Source organism: Triticum aestivum, chromosome 4B (genome assembly GCF_018294505.1).
Source record: "Triticum aestivum cultivar Chinese Spring chromosome 4B, IWGSC CS RefSeq v2.1, whole genome shotgun sequence".
NCBI classification, from domain to species: Eukaryota; Viridiplantae; Streptophyta; class Magnoliopsida; order Poales; family Poaceae; genus Triticum; species Triticum aestivum.
In genome coordinates this window covers 439,272,147-439,283,801 of record NC_057804.1, presented here as the reverse complement: position 1 = coordinate 439,283,801, position 11,655 = coordinate 439,272,147, and the positions used below count along the sequence as shown (strand labels likewise).

The following is an 11,655-nucleotide window of genomic DNA, read 5'->3' as shown; positions in this document are numbered from 1 at the left end:
GAGTTTCGGGCGCCCGCCACGGCACCGCGCGTCTCCATCGTTCCCACGCGCGCGCGCGCACACACACACACGCAGCACCCAAACCCTTGGCCCCACAGCTCAGCCGCCTCTGGTTAGAAACTGCTTTAAGCAACACGAAGTCCAGCATTGTCTTAGCTAAGCAGCCAGATATTGACGCGGCGATAATAAACAAGAAAGAAACCGTTTGGATTGGAGCCTCCGCCCCGCCGCCGGGTCGCAGCTGTTCCTGAACCCGCCCCATACGCCGGCCGCCCATCGACGCGCCCAATCGAGCCGGGTCGCAGCTGCTCCCGAACCCACGGCCTCGGGTGCACCAGCCAGGCGCCACTCGTAGCCGAGCCGCGCTGATGCCGGCGGCTCCTGCGGTACCTATATCTGCGCGTGGGGTTAGACTGACAGCTGGGACCGGCGGCTCGCAGGGTGGAGCGGAGCGGAGCTCTAGGAGGCCACCACCCCAAATCCCCTTCCTCTGCACATCGCCAGTTTCACCGCCGCTGCGCCCGCACGACGCTGCAGGTGGCGCAGCCGCCATGGACGAGGAGGCCAGCACCAAGGCCGCCGCCGCTGCTGCCGTCGCCACTGCAGCCAAGGCGGCCACTCCGCCGACGCCCTCGGGCTCGGGGTCGCCGGAGGGGGGGAAGGAGGAGGTGGGCGATTTGGTGGAGAGGGTTGCGGAGCTGGTGGACGAGATCGCGGTGATCTCCGACTTCAGGAACGCCTACCGGAGGCAGTTCTGCAATCTGTCGCGGCGGATCCGCCTGCTCGCGCCCATGATGGAGGAGGTCAAGGAAGGACCACGCCCGTTGCCGGAGGCGTCACTGGCCGCGCTCAGGCAGCTCAGGGACGCGCTCGCCGGCGCCCGGGAGCTGCTCCGCCTCGGCAGCAACGGTAGCAAGATCTTCCTGGTGAGATTTCTCGACTATAGCTCATTGTTTTCTTGTCTTGTTTATACGGTGCATCCGAAATTGCCCATATTCTTGCACCTCTTGCGCTAGATAAGGTTGTATCTCTGGAGTTGAAGAAAATTTCGCCTGACGAATTAGATTGTATTTTACCGTGCTGTGCTGCAGAATTAGAATTTCTCGCTAATCACTTTGCAACATGTTACCTTTTTTTGCCTGTGTAAAAGCTTATCCTTAAAAATTGCTGAGGTTGGACCAGGTTTTGAATTCCCGGGTGTCAAATCAATGCCGGGCCAGAGTAGTTGACAACTTGACATTCTTTAGTGGTGTTGAATAAGTCTGCCAATACCCTAGGTTATTATTGGTTTTGTATACACAACATGGGTGAGCCTAGGAAAAACCAAGGTATAATTACTGAATTCTATACTTTCTAATTTTGGCATGACCAATATTGTAGTTCTAAATATGGAAGTTTGAGAGACTAGTAGTAATCCGTGTAACCGCAGGATTGTACAAGAGTAAAAGATAGCTGTGACTTTACTCCAAAAGAACTAGTTATTCACCACTATTGCTATTTAATCACTGTATCTAGGTCACACTAGCATTGCTCACAAAATGCATATTTGCAGCTGAAAAGCTGATAGGACTTGTTCAGGTGTGTGTGTTTTTGGGTGCAGTTGAAAGCAATTGCTCTCAATGCTAGTCTTTAGTCGTATCTATATGTCAGTTATTGGTGGCGGTCTGTTCACCTCATACCCCCTCCTGATACCAGCCGTTAGATCTGTTGCAAATGGGTGAGATGGTGGTCATGTTCGCTACCAAAGTTGTGATAAAATTACTGGCAAGTGCCACTTATATGTAACTAGCATAATGCCCATGTGTCGCTACGGTACCAAAAAGTGGACGAAGCACAGAGACTGAGGAGGAGGGGTGGTTGGAGAATGCATATTGGGGAGGAGCGGCTGCAGGAAAAAAATTAGTTGTCGGATTGACTGGCTGGTTCTTGTCGTGGAAAAAAATTACGTACTGTCATGTACTTTTAAAATACTTTCCCATGCAAGACATGAGTAAGGCGGGTGGCTTGTTGGACCAGAAGGGATCGAGTAGGTTCTGGATGGATCAGGAAGATTGGGATGAAGTGGGGAGGGTGTACTCGACGCCACCACCACCAACTCCAATTTATATACGATAGTTACGTGATAGGAAAGTCCAATTTATATAAGATAGTTATGTAATATAATAGGAAACAACGAGGGTATCACATAGGATAAGTTTAGCATCACCAGTTTTTGTGGCTCAACCTGTGGGTGCTTAATTTGTTTTGTCCATAGCAACTCACTGGAAGGAAACCTCCAATGTGGCCAGGACACTGGCTGAGATTCTCAGCCGTAGTATAAGTCTTCTTCCTTTTGCTGCATCTTGGGCCAGGGCCCAGGACTATTAGTCTATTACTATGATTTTTCTGTTGCTCAGCCCTGGTCTTGTTTATTTAAACAATATTTATGCACTGGAGCTGGACGACTCAGATATCTAGAGACTTTGATCAGCATGTTGTAACATTCATTTATGATGATTTTGTCGATTAGTTAGTTATGGAAGTTTAATATCTGCAAACCTCTTTTTTCTCTGGGGCGAGGGTGGGACATGACTTTGCGGCATGGATTGATCATGTTGCACTGAGATTCTGTGCCAATTTATTGGTGATACTGATTTCAAAAAGTAAAAAAAAAACTTTTCCTGCGAACTTCAAATGTGCCCTGCGATGTTACATGTTAGGCATGGATAGATGTGGACATGGCGGTGATAAGGATGGAGTACTATTGCTAGTTGCTCGATACAAGGAATACCTGATAACTCAAAGTTGTTCATCACTGAGGATAGTATATATACTTAGCTTACGTCTGTGGTCCGGGGATGTGGTGAATTTAGTTTGAATCGTCTGTCATAATCGCATTTGGCGGATCATGATTGTTGCAAATTATCATCAGCTGCATCGGGCAGCTGCACTACTGTGATAGGTGTTTCGGAGGGTATAGGTAGGTAGTTTCTGGAGCTCCATATTGATGGTGCAACTGATGGACTATTATACACTAGTAATTTGTACGTGCTTTGCATGTCAGCTTATTATGTATATGCATGGTACTAAATTAGTTATAAAACTAAAGCACACATATTATGGTAAATTTTTCATAGAAGCTTCAAATGGGAAATATCCAGTAGGCATTTTTGGTATCATTTTTGGGCTTCGCAAGGAACGCATAACAACTATTCCCCCAAGAAACATAGTACAATGATTTTCTTTAGGAAACATAAGATAGAGTCTTCGCCCTTTTTATATAAAAATATATGTTTATGAAGTCCGTTAGTTTATTGGACTCATACTCAAATTTTTTGAGAAAAATGAAGTGAAAAGAAGAAGTACAATTAATAATAAATTTTGAGCTTCTCAATCCCATGTCAGCTAAGAAAAAAAAAGTGTCAAAACGTACTATTTCATAGGTTCTTTGCACATTTTTTTTCTCATTCTATTTTTCCTAGGTACCTTACTACTTGTTTCAAATAAAAGAAAATGGAATATATTGCAATTCTAGGCTCACATGCACGCTTTCCTGAGATAGTTCTACTGGTTCAGTACTGTCTCTTGTGAACATGTAGCCAGGTAGGACTAAAATAATTTAGAGGAGCAAGTGTGTAGTCCACCTCATAGTGGAAAGATCTAGAGCATGGTCAGATGACAGGGTCAGATGGTGGTGGGTCACATAGTGAATCCTAGAAATAGCAGCCATAGGTTTGGAGGCAGCTCCTGTTGATGCGAATCCCACTGCCCCCAACCGTTAGATTGAGGGTACCAACGATCAGGATTGATGCTCTAGATCCATTCGAAACTCGTACACTATATAGTAGTATAGAAATAATGAGACCGAGGGTACTAGAACTGTTGGTACACTTGCAAGAATAAGCAAGAAGATGCACTGGTATATTAGTCCCACGAAATAAGCAATGAGATTGAGTCTGCTCCTTATGGGTCAAAGCCAGGTCACATGGGGATGCCATTGCACTCTGATCACTGGGATATTGCCCAGTCCTCGGATGGACTGATTATATGAGGAAAAATGGAAACACCAGAAGGATCTGAATCGCACTTTAATGGGAATAATTCTCCACAAGGTTTCATCCACGGAAGGAGAGCCAGGGCTCAAGGGCAGGTGAAAAGGCGTAGTTAATAGACAGTTTATTTTAGCCATAGCTGCTAAGCCACTATAAGTGTTTAAGGGGGTAAAAAGATCTAGTAATATATTTGGAGTCATGTTTGTGATGCAGTTTTACAGGGTAAAAAACTAGTGTCTCAGTGCGAAATATTTTAGGTTGAAGGCTACGTGCTGTCTGAATTGCACTGCATAGGATAACTTTAAAATAGTTTTAGTTATAATTTTTACGTGATTACATTTGAGAAATAACGACACTATGTTGCTCTGTTCTGATGAGGTATGTGATGGTCAATCAAGCACTTCTATATCTTTGCACGGGTGTGTTCATTAAAAAGTAGCGAGGCTGTGTAGTTGAGTGGGCTAATATTTCTTGATCCGTGTACCTTGATGAACACTAAAATACTGTTAGTCAGCAGATCTTGTGGTTAATTTTTGCTGTATAAATTTGCAACTGCTTTCCATACATATTTAAATCACGACCATTTTCCAACAATTAGTGGTTTCCCCATTTGCAGGTTCTCGAGAGAGAGAAGATAATGCAGACTTTCCAGGACATTACCTCGAGGCTTGAGCAAGCCTTAGCTGGTATCTCGTTTGATGAGCTTGGCATATCAGATGAAGTAAGGGAACAGGTAATTTTTCTCACTCTTGAGTTTCTTTGTCAGTGAAACCTTTTAGATTTTTTGCTTTGATTTGTTTTGTTTGGCTTTTCTTGCTTATCTGCAGCTGAAACACTTGCAATGTTGTGCAGGTTGAACTGGTGCATGCTCAATTCAAAAGAGCAAAAGAACGACCAGATACATCGGATGACATTCTCTTTAATGATCTAATTTCTGCCTATAATTCAAGCACCAATGATAATGCTGATCCAGATATCATTCAAAGGTTATCTGAGAAGTTGCAGCTTGTCACCATATATGACCTCAATCAAGAATCATTGGCCTTGCATGAGATGGCTAGTGGAGGGGATCCCGGTGCAGTTGTTGAGAATATGTCAATGCTGCTGAAAAAGATCAAGGATTTTGTGCAGACCCAGGATCCTATAGGCATCCCAGCAAGTACAACAAACCCTTCCCGAGATGACAACTTGACATCTCCTGTTGTCCCGGATGATTTTCGTTGCCCAATATCACTGGATTTAATGAAAGACCCAGTTATTGTCTCCACTGGCCAGGTCTCTGCCTAACTTTTATCTTTTGTTTCCTATCAATCTGCAGACTTCCATTTATATTTCAACTCACAAGAATTTCTTCAAAATGTTTGTATTCAGACTTACGAGCGAGGTTGCATAGAGAGATGGTTGGAGGCAGGGCACGACACCTGTCCTAAGACGCAGCAGAAGCTTCCAAATAAATCTCTAACTCCAAACTATGTGCTCCGTAGCCTCATAGCTCAATGGTGTGAAGCGAATGGTGTAGAGCCGCCAAAGCGCCCTGCTCAGCCTAATACTACAGAAGCAACATGTACCGCCTCTGAGCATAGTAAAGTTATTGAGCTCCTGCAGAAACTATCATCCCAGAACCTTGCAGATCAACGTGGAGCTGCAGGTATGCTTCGTCAGCTTGCCAAGCGTAGCGCTGAAAATCGTGCTTGTATAGGAGAAGCTGGTGCTATTCCTATCCTTGTGAGCCTTCTACCAACCACCGATGTTAGCACCCAGGAACATGTGGTTACTGCTCTCCTGAATCTTTCTATTTATGAAGAGAACAAAGCAAGAATAATTACCTCTGGAGCTGTTCCTGGAATTGTACATGTGCTAAAGAGAGGCAGCATGGAGGCTCGGGAGAATTCAGCTGCCACACTGTTTAGCCTATCACTTGTGGATGAGAACAAGGTGACGATAGGGGCTTCTGGGGCAATTCCAGCTTTGGTGCTGCTATTGGGTAATGGAAGTCAACGGGGTAAAAAGGATGCAGCAACAGCACTATTTAACTTGTGTATCTATCAGGGCAACAAGGGTAAAGCTGTTAGAGCTGGATTGGTCCCTATACTACTTGAGCTTCTAACAGAGACTGAAAGTGGAATGGTTGATGAGGCCCTGGCTATACTGGCAATTCTCTCGAGCCATCCTGAGGGAAAGGCAGCCATCAGCGCTGCCGCCGCCATACCAATTCTAGTTGGAGTTATCAGGAATGGATCCTCTTGGAACAAGGAGAATGCTGCGGCTGTTCTGGTGCATCTCTGTAATGGCGAACAGCAGCAACAGCATCTTGCAGAAGCACAGGAGCAGGGCATCGTGACCTTGCTGGAGGAGCTAGCAGAAAGCGGCATAGACAGGGGGAAGAGAAAAGCGATCCAGTTGCTTGAACGGATGAATAGGTTTCTAAAGCAGCAGAGCCAAGCCCAGGGAGACGCGATGGCACAGGCGCACACTCAGTCCCAAACCCTGTCCCAGGTTCTGGTTCAAGCTCAAGCAGATACTCAGCTAGAGGAATCACTGCCTCCTACTTCATCCCATCTTCCAGAAAGATGAGGTGAATAATCATTAGCTTCTCATTCTAGGTAGTGGTTTGTTTTTGGGCCGTCTGCCAGGTGGAAGACCTCCTGCAATTCTTGCTCTGCAGGTGTGCGTTTTGGCTGTACAATGTTGTCAGGAATAGGAAGGCCCGGCAGCGCAGCGTGATTTAGGGATTTAGGGCTGTGAGCATGTTGACAGGTCAGTTTTGCAACCATGGTTGGTGCTGTTAACCCGTGTTTGTTTGTAGTTGGTACAATGTGTCCGGTGATTCAAGGTAGGATCCTCGAGTTTTAGGGAGGTATATCGTCATATGCTTGTACTGGGTGCCTGGTACATGACTAATTTGTGGCTTCCTAGGGTGATAATTTTACCTGCCTGAGAAAGAGAGCTTGAGTAAAGCCTTCGTTCAAGTTTTTGTGTTCAGCTAAGCTTCTGCTCTGGATATTTTCTAAGACAATAGCTGGAGCATGGACTGTTCTTCGCGTGTAACTCGAAAGAAATCCATGTGGGTGTGGGCATGTTCCGATCACTGTCCGCATGTTGTTGCCATTGAAATTCGCCCCGGAATACTGTACCCTCCTCAGAGTTACTAGATTTTTCGTTTCTTTCGGCTGTTCTCCTGGTCCGGGGCAATGTAGCTGGATTCTTGATGAAATTGCCCTGGCATTTCCCAACCTGATATGATGATACGAGAGGCGGCGATGGTTCCAATTGGAAGACGTCACGCTCGCCACACTAGCTTGTGTCCCAGACACACTTAACTGTCATGGCGAATCGGCGCAGCCGAAAGGGGAGAGGGGCACGCCGGTGACTCGGGCCACATGCGCGTGCCTCCTACGTACCTTTCCCTTCCGTCAACGGTGGGTAGGACTTAGGAGCGAGGGAGAGATCGGGCCGGCCTCAATTATGTGCAGATCGATCGGCACGACCGCGAAGAAAGTGAGCTTGGCTTGCTGTTAGACTCGAGTCGGAGCCTGATGCGACTGGCGATGTAAATGCATGTGGTGGCACTTCATGACACTGTTCCTGCCCGGTTCCTTTTCACGAACAGATTCGCGCAGATGCCAGCGCCACCATCTTATTTATAAGCCACAGTGGTACGCGCCTTTCCAACTCGAGCCCACGACCAAATGCCTCGCGCGCCGTCGAGTTATTCCGGCGTTCCTTCCACAACGGCATGCTTGATCTTCCCTGCTCATCGCATCGCATCGCATTATTGCCGCCTGATTGGTTGGTTGCACCCGGTCGACAACCACCCTATCAATCAAATCAAGAAAAAGAATTAAGCTGCTGCTTGCATTATTAAGAAAATTAAGCTAGCAAGCACTCAATCCCTCCCCTAAGAAAAGCTTAAAGCTCATGCATTATGCCATAGTCTATGCTACATGTGGTGACCTCGTGGCTGATCTGCGAATTAGTGCGATATGATGACGCTGATACGCGACGAATCATCGCTCAGAACCAACACGTACGGGGAGAAACATTGTTTATTAGCACCCTGTATCGATCTGTGTCCACTAGCATTCACTTATCTAGTCGCAGGTTTGGCGTCGTTGTCTTGTAACAACTAACAACGACTAGTTCGTCGACGAGTCGTTTGGTTCTGGCCAACGGAGCCGAATATCTTGAGCTCGAATCGCTTCAGGCGTAGAATAGACGCCGCGACCTTTGACAACGTTGGCATTTTGCAATCTTACCTTAAGAGTAAAATGAATACGAAGTAGTACCATATATACCAGAGCCCATGTTAACGTTCCTCACAGTTCAGGAGCAGGAAAATAAGAGTTTACCCATGCAGCTAGTTAGCGATGCCACAGCATCGCCTACCGCGGATTCGAGGAAATTGCACAAAACACCTACTTTTGGTGGTAGTTTTGCACAAAACACCTACTTTACGGGTTTGTTGCACAAAACATCACATTTTTTTGAGGGGCCACTACTAGAAAAAGGGCTATAACTAATATGAACATTAATAACGCACCACGTATGTGGTGCGCTGACATTTTATTTATTTATTTATTTAAAACTAGTAAGGGCGCACTACGCCATTACTAGTTTTAACTAGTAATGACGCACCACAGACTGTGAGCCGCTACTAACAATTTTATTTTTCAAAACTTGTAATGGCGCACCAGGGGATAGTGCGCCATTACTAGTTCAAACTAGTAATGGCGCACCACAACCACGGTGCGCCACTACTAATTTTTTTTTCTTTCAAAACTAGTAATGACGCAGCACATACAGGTGCGCCATTAGTAACCAGGGTTACTAATGGCGCATTATTAGGTGGTGCGCCATTGGTAACCTGTGAGCAGCTAGATATTTTGGACAACCACCTACCACACTCACTTTTCCCACTTTATTCTCTCCACCTCCTCCTCCAAGCTTGTCTCGGCTGCCTCCTCCTTCTCACCTCATTTGCACCATAGATTCACCCAAATTAAGTGGTTAAATTTCCTTTTTTTGATAGGTAAGTAAGAGGAAAGCTTTCTTTATGTTCTAGATCTACTTTTTTCTCCCTCCAACAACGTGCACATGCACTTTCTATGGCCTAGATCTACGTATGTTTGTGGTACTGCATATGTTTGTGTTTGCAGGTACCGGTATTTGAAATGTAACAGTTGCCTATAATTTGCCGGAATGTTGATTCATTTCCGTTTTGGCGAGAATTTGGCACTATGCATTCTTTTTGGTCCTATTTTTAGGCAAAGTCATGCCAGATTTTTTTTGGTTCTAAAATATCGTTTTGCTCTACCCCGCAGGCGACCATGGTCCGCACGATGACCGAAGGCATCGTGAATAGGTTTTTGAGCTCCGCGAAGGCCGAGATGCTTCAAAAGAACGAGACGGAGATAAGATGTCCGTGTCGAAGATGCAATCTGAAGAGCCTTATGGACCCGGATTTCGTACAGGTGCGGGACCACCTCCTCTTGCGTGGTTTAATGGATGGCTATCGGTGGCAAGGTGATGAAGATGATTATGAAGTCATCCATGGGGGCCGGGCAAGAAATGAGGAAGGGCAGCAATACAACTGCGGCGAGGGCGGGCGAGAAGACGAAGAATCTCCAGGACATGATCACAAAGTAGATGCAGTACACAGTCATCATGTAGAAGATGCCGGACATGATGATGAGGAAGATCAAGACGAAGGGCATGATCATGAAGATGAAGATGCCAGAGCAGACGATGATGGACCATCGATGGGCTGGGTGCAGGACCCTCATATTCAAGAGCTGCTTCTCAAGCAAACGGATAACGCAAGAGCTGCCGCCCGAGAGAAAGCCAGGCTGGATCAACTGGAGATAGACACAGTTACTCCATTGTATGAAGGATGCAGGCCCGAGGATACCCGCCTGAAAGTTATGCTCATGGCTCTGGAGATGAAGGTAAAACACAAAATGACCGACACATGCTTCGACGAGAACATGGCATTCTGGCACAAACGTTGATACGTCTCCAACGTATCTACTTTTCCAAACACGTTTGCCCTTGTTTTGGTCTCCAACTTGCATTTGAATGAAACTAACCCGGACTGACGTTGTTTTCAGCAGAATTGCCATGATGTTGTTTCATGTGTAGAAAACAAAAGTTCTTGGAATGTCCTGAAAATCGACGGAGGCACTTTTTGGAAAATAGAAAAAATACTGGAGAAAGAATCAAGACCAGGGGACCCACACCCTGTCCACGAGGGTGGGGGGCGCGCCCTCCCCCTGGGCACGCCCCCTGTCTCGTGGGCCCCCTGAGGCTCCGCCGACCTCAACTCCAACTCCATATATTCCGTCTTGCGGAGAAAAAAATCAGAGAGAAAGTTTCATCGCGTTTTATGATACGGAGCCGCCACCAAGCCCTAATCTCTCTTGGGAGGGCTGATCTGGAGTCCGTTCGGGGCTCCGGAGAGAGAGATTCGTCGCCGTCGTCATCATCAACCATCCTCCATCACCAATTTCATGACGCTCACCGCCGTGCGTGAGTAATTCCATCGTAGGCTTGCTGGACGGTGATGGGTTGGATGAGATTTACCATGTAATCAAGTTAGTTTTGTTAGGGTTTGATCCCTAGTATCCACTATGTTCTGAGATTGATGTTGCTATGACTTTGCTATGCTTAATGCTTGTCACTAGGGACCGAGTGCCATGATTTCAGATCTGAACCTATTATGTTTTCATGAATATATGTGTGTTCTTGATCCTATATTGCAAGTCTATAGTCACCTATTATGTGTTATGATCCGACAACCCCGAAGTGACAATAATCGGGATACTTCTCGGTGATGACCATAGTTTGAGGAGTTCATGTATTTAGTATGTGCTAATGCTTTGTTCCGGTTCTCTATTAAAAGGAGGCCTTAATATCCCTTAGTTTCCGCTAGGACCCGCTGCCACGGGAGGGTAGGATAAAAGATGTCATGCAAGTTCTTTTCCATAAGCACGTATGACTATTTACGGAATACATGCCTACATTACATTGATGAACTGGAGCTAGTTCTGTGTCACCCTATGTTATAACTATTACATGAGGAATCGCATCCGACATAATTATCCATCACTGATCCATTGCCTATGAGCTTTTCACATCTTGTGCTTCGCTTATTTACTTTTCCGTTGCTATTGTTACAATCACTACAAAACCCAAAAACATTACTTTTGCTACATTACCTTTATTATCGTACTACTTTGCTACTAAATACTTTGCTGCAGATACTAAGTTATCCAGGTGTGGTTGAATTGACAACTCAACTGCTAATACTCAAGAATATTCTTTGGCTCCCCTTGTGTCAAATCAATAAATTTGGGTTGAATACTTTACCCTTGAAAGCTGTTGCGAACCCCTACACTTGTGGGTTATCAAGACTAATTTCTGGCGCCATTGCCGGGGAGCATAGCTCTATTCTCCGAGTCACTTGGGATTTATATCTGTTGATCACTATGAAGAACTTGAAAGACGATAAAACCAAGATTTTGCCCTCAACTACGAGGGGAGGTAAGGAACTGCCATCTAGCTCTGCAGTAGATTCTCCTTCTGTTATGAGTAAGCTTGCAACACCTAAACCTGTTACTGCTATGAA

General features: G+C 45.8%; 1 pseudogene; it reads left to right on the top strand.

Moving 5' to 3' along the window:
• The first annotated feature begins 213 nt into the window (after nucleotides 1-213).
• Nucleotides 214-7,000, top strand: LOC123092593 (protein spotted leaf 11-like; annotated as a pseudogene).
• The last annotated feature ends 4,655 nt before the right edge of the window (nucleotides 7,001-11,655 follow it).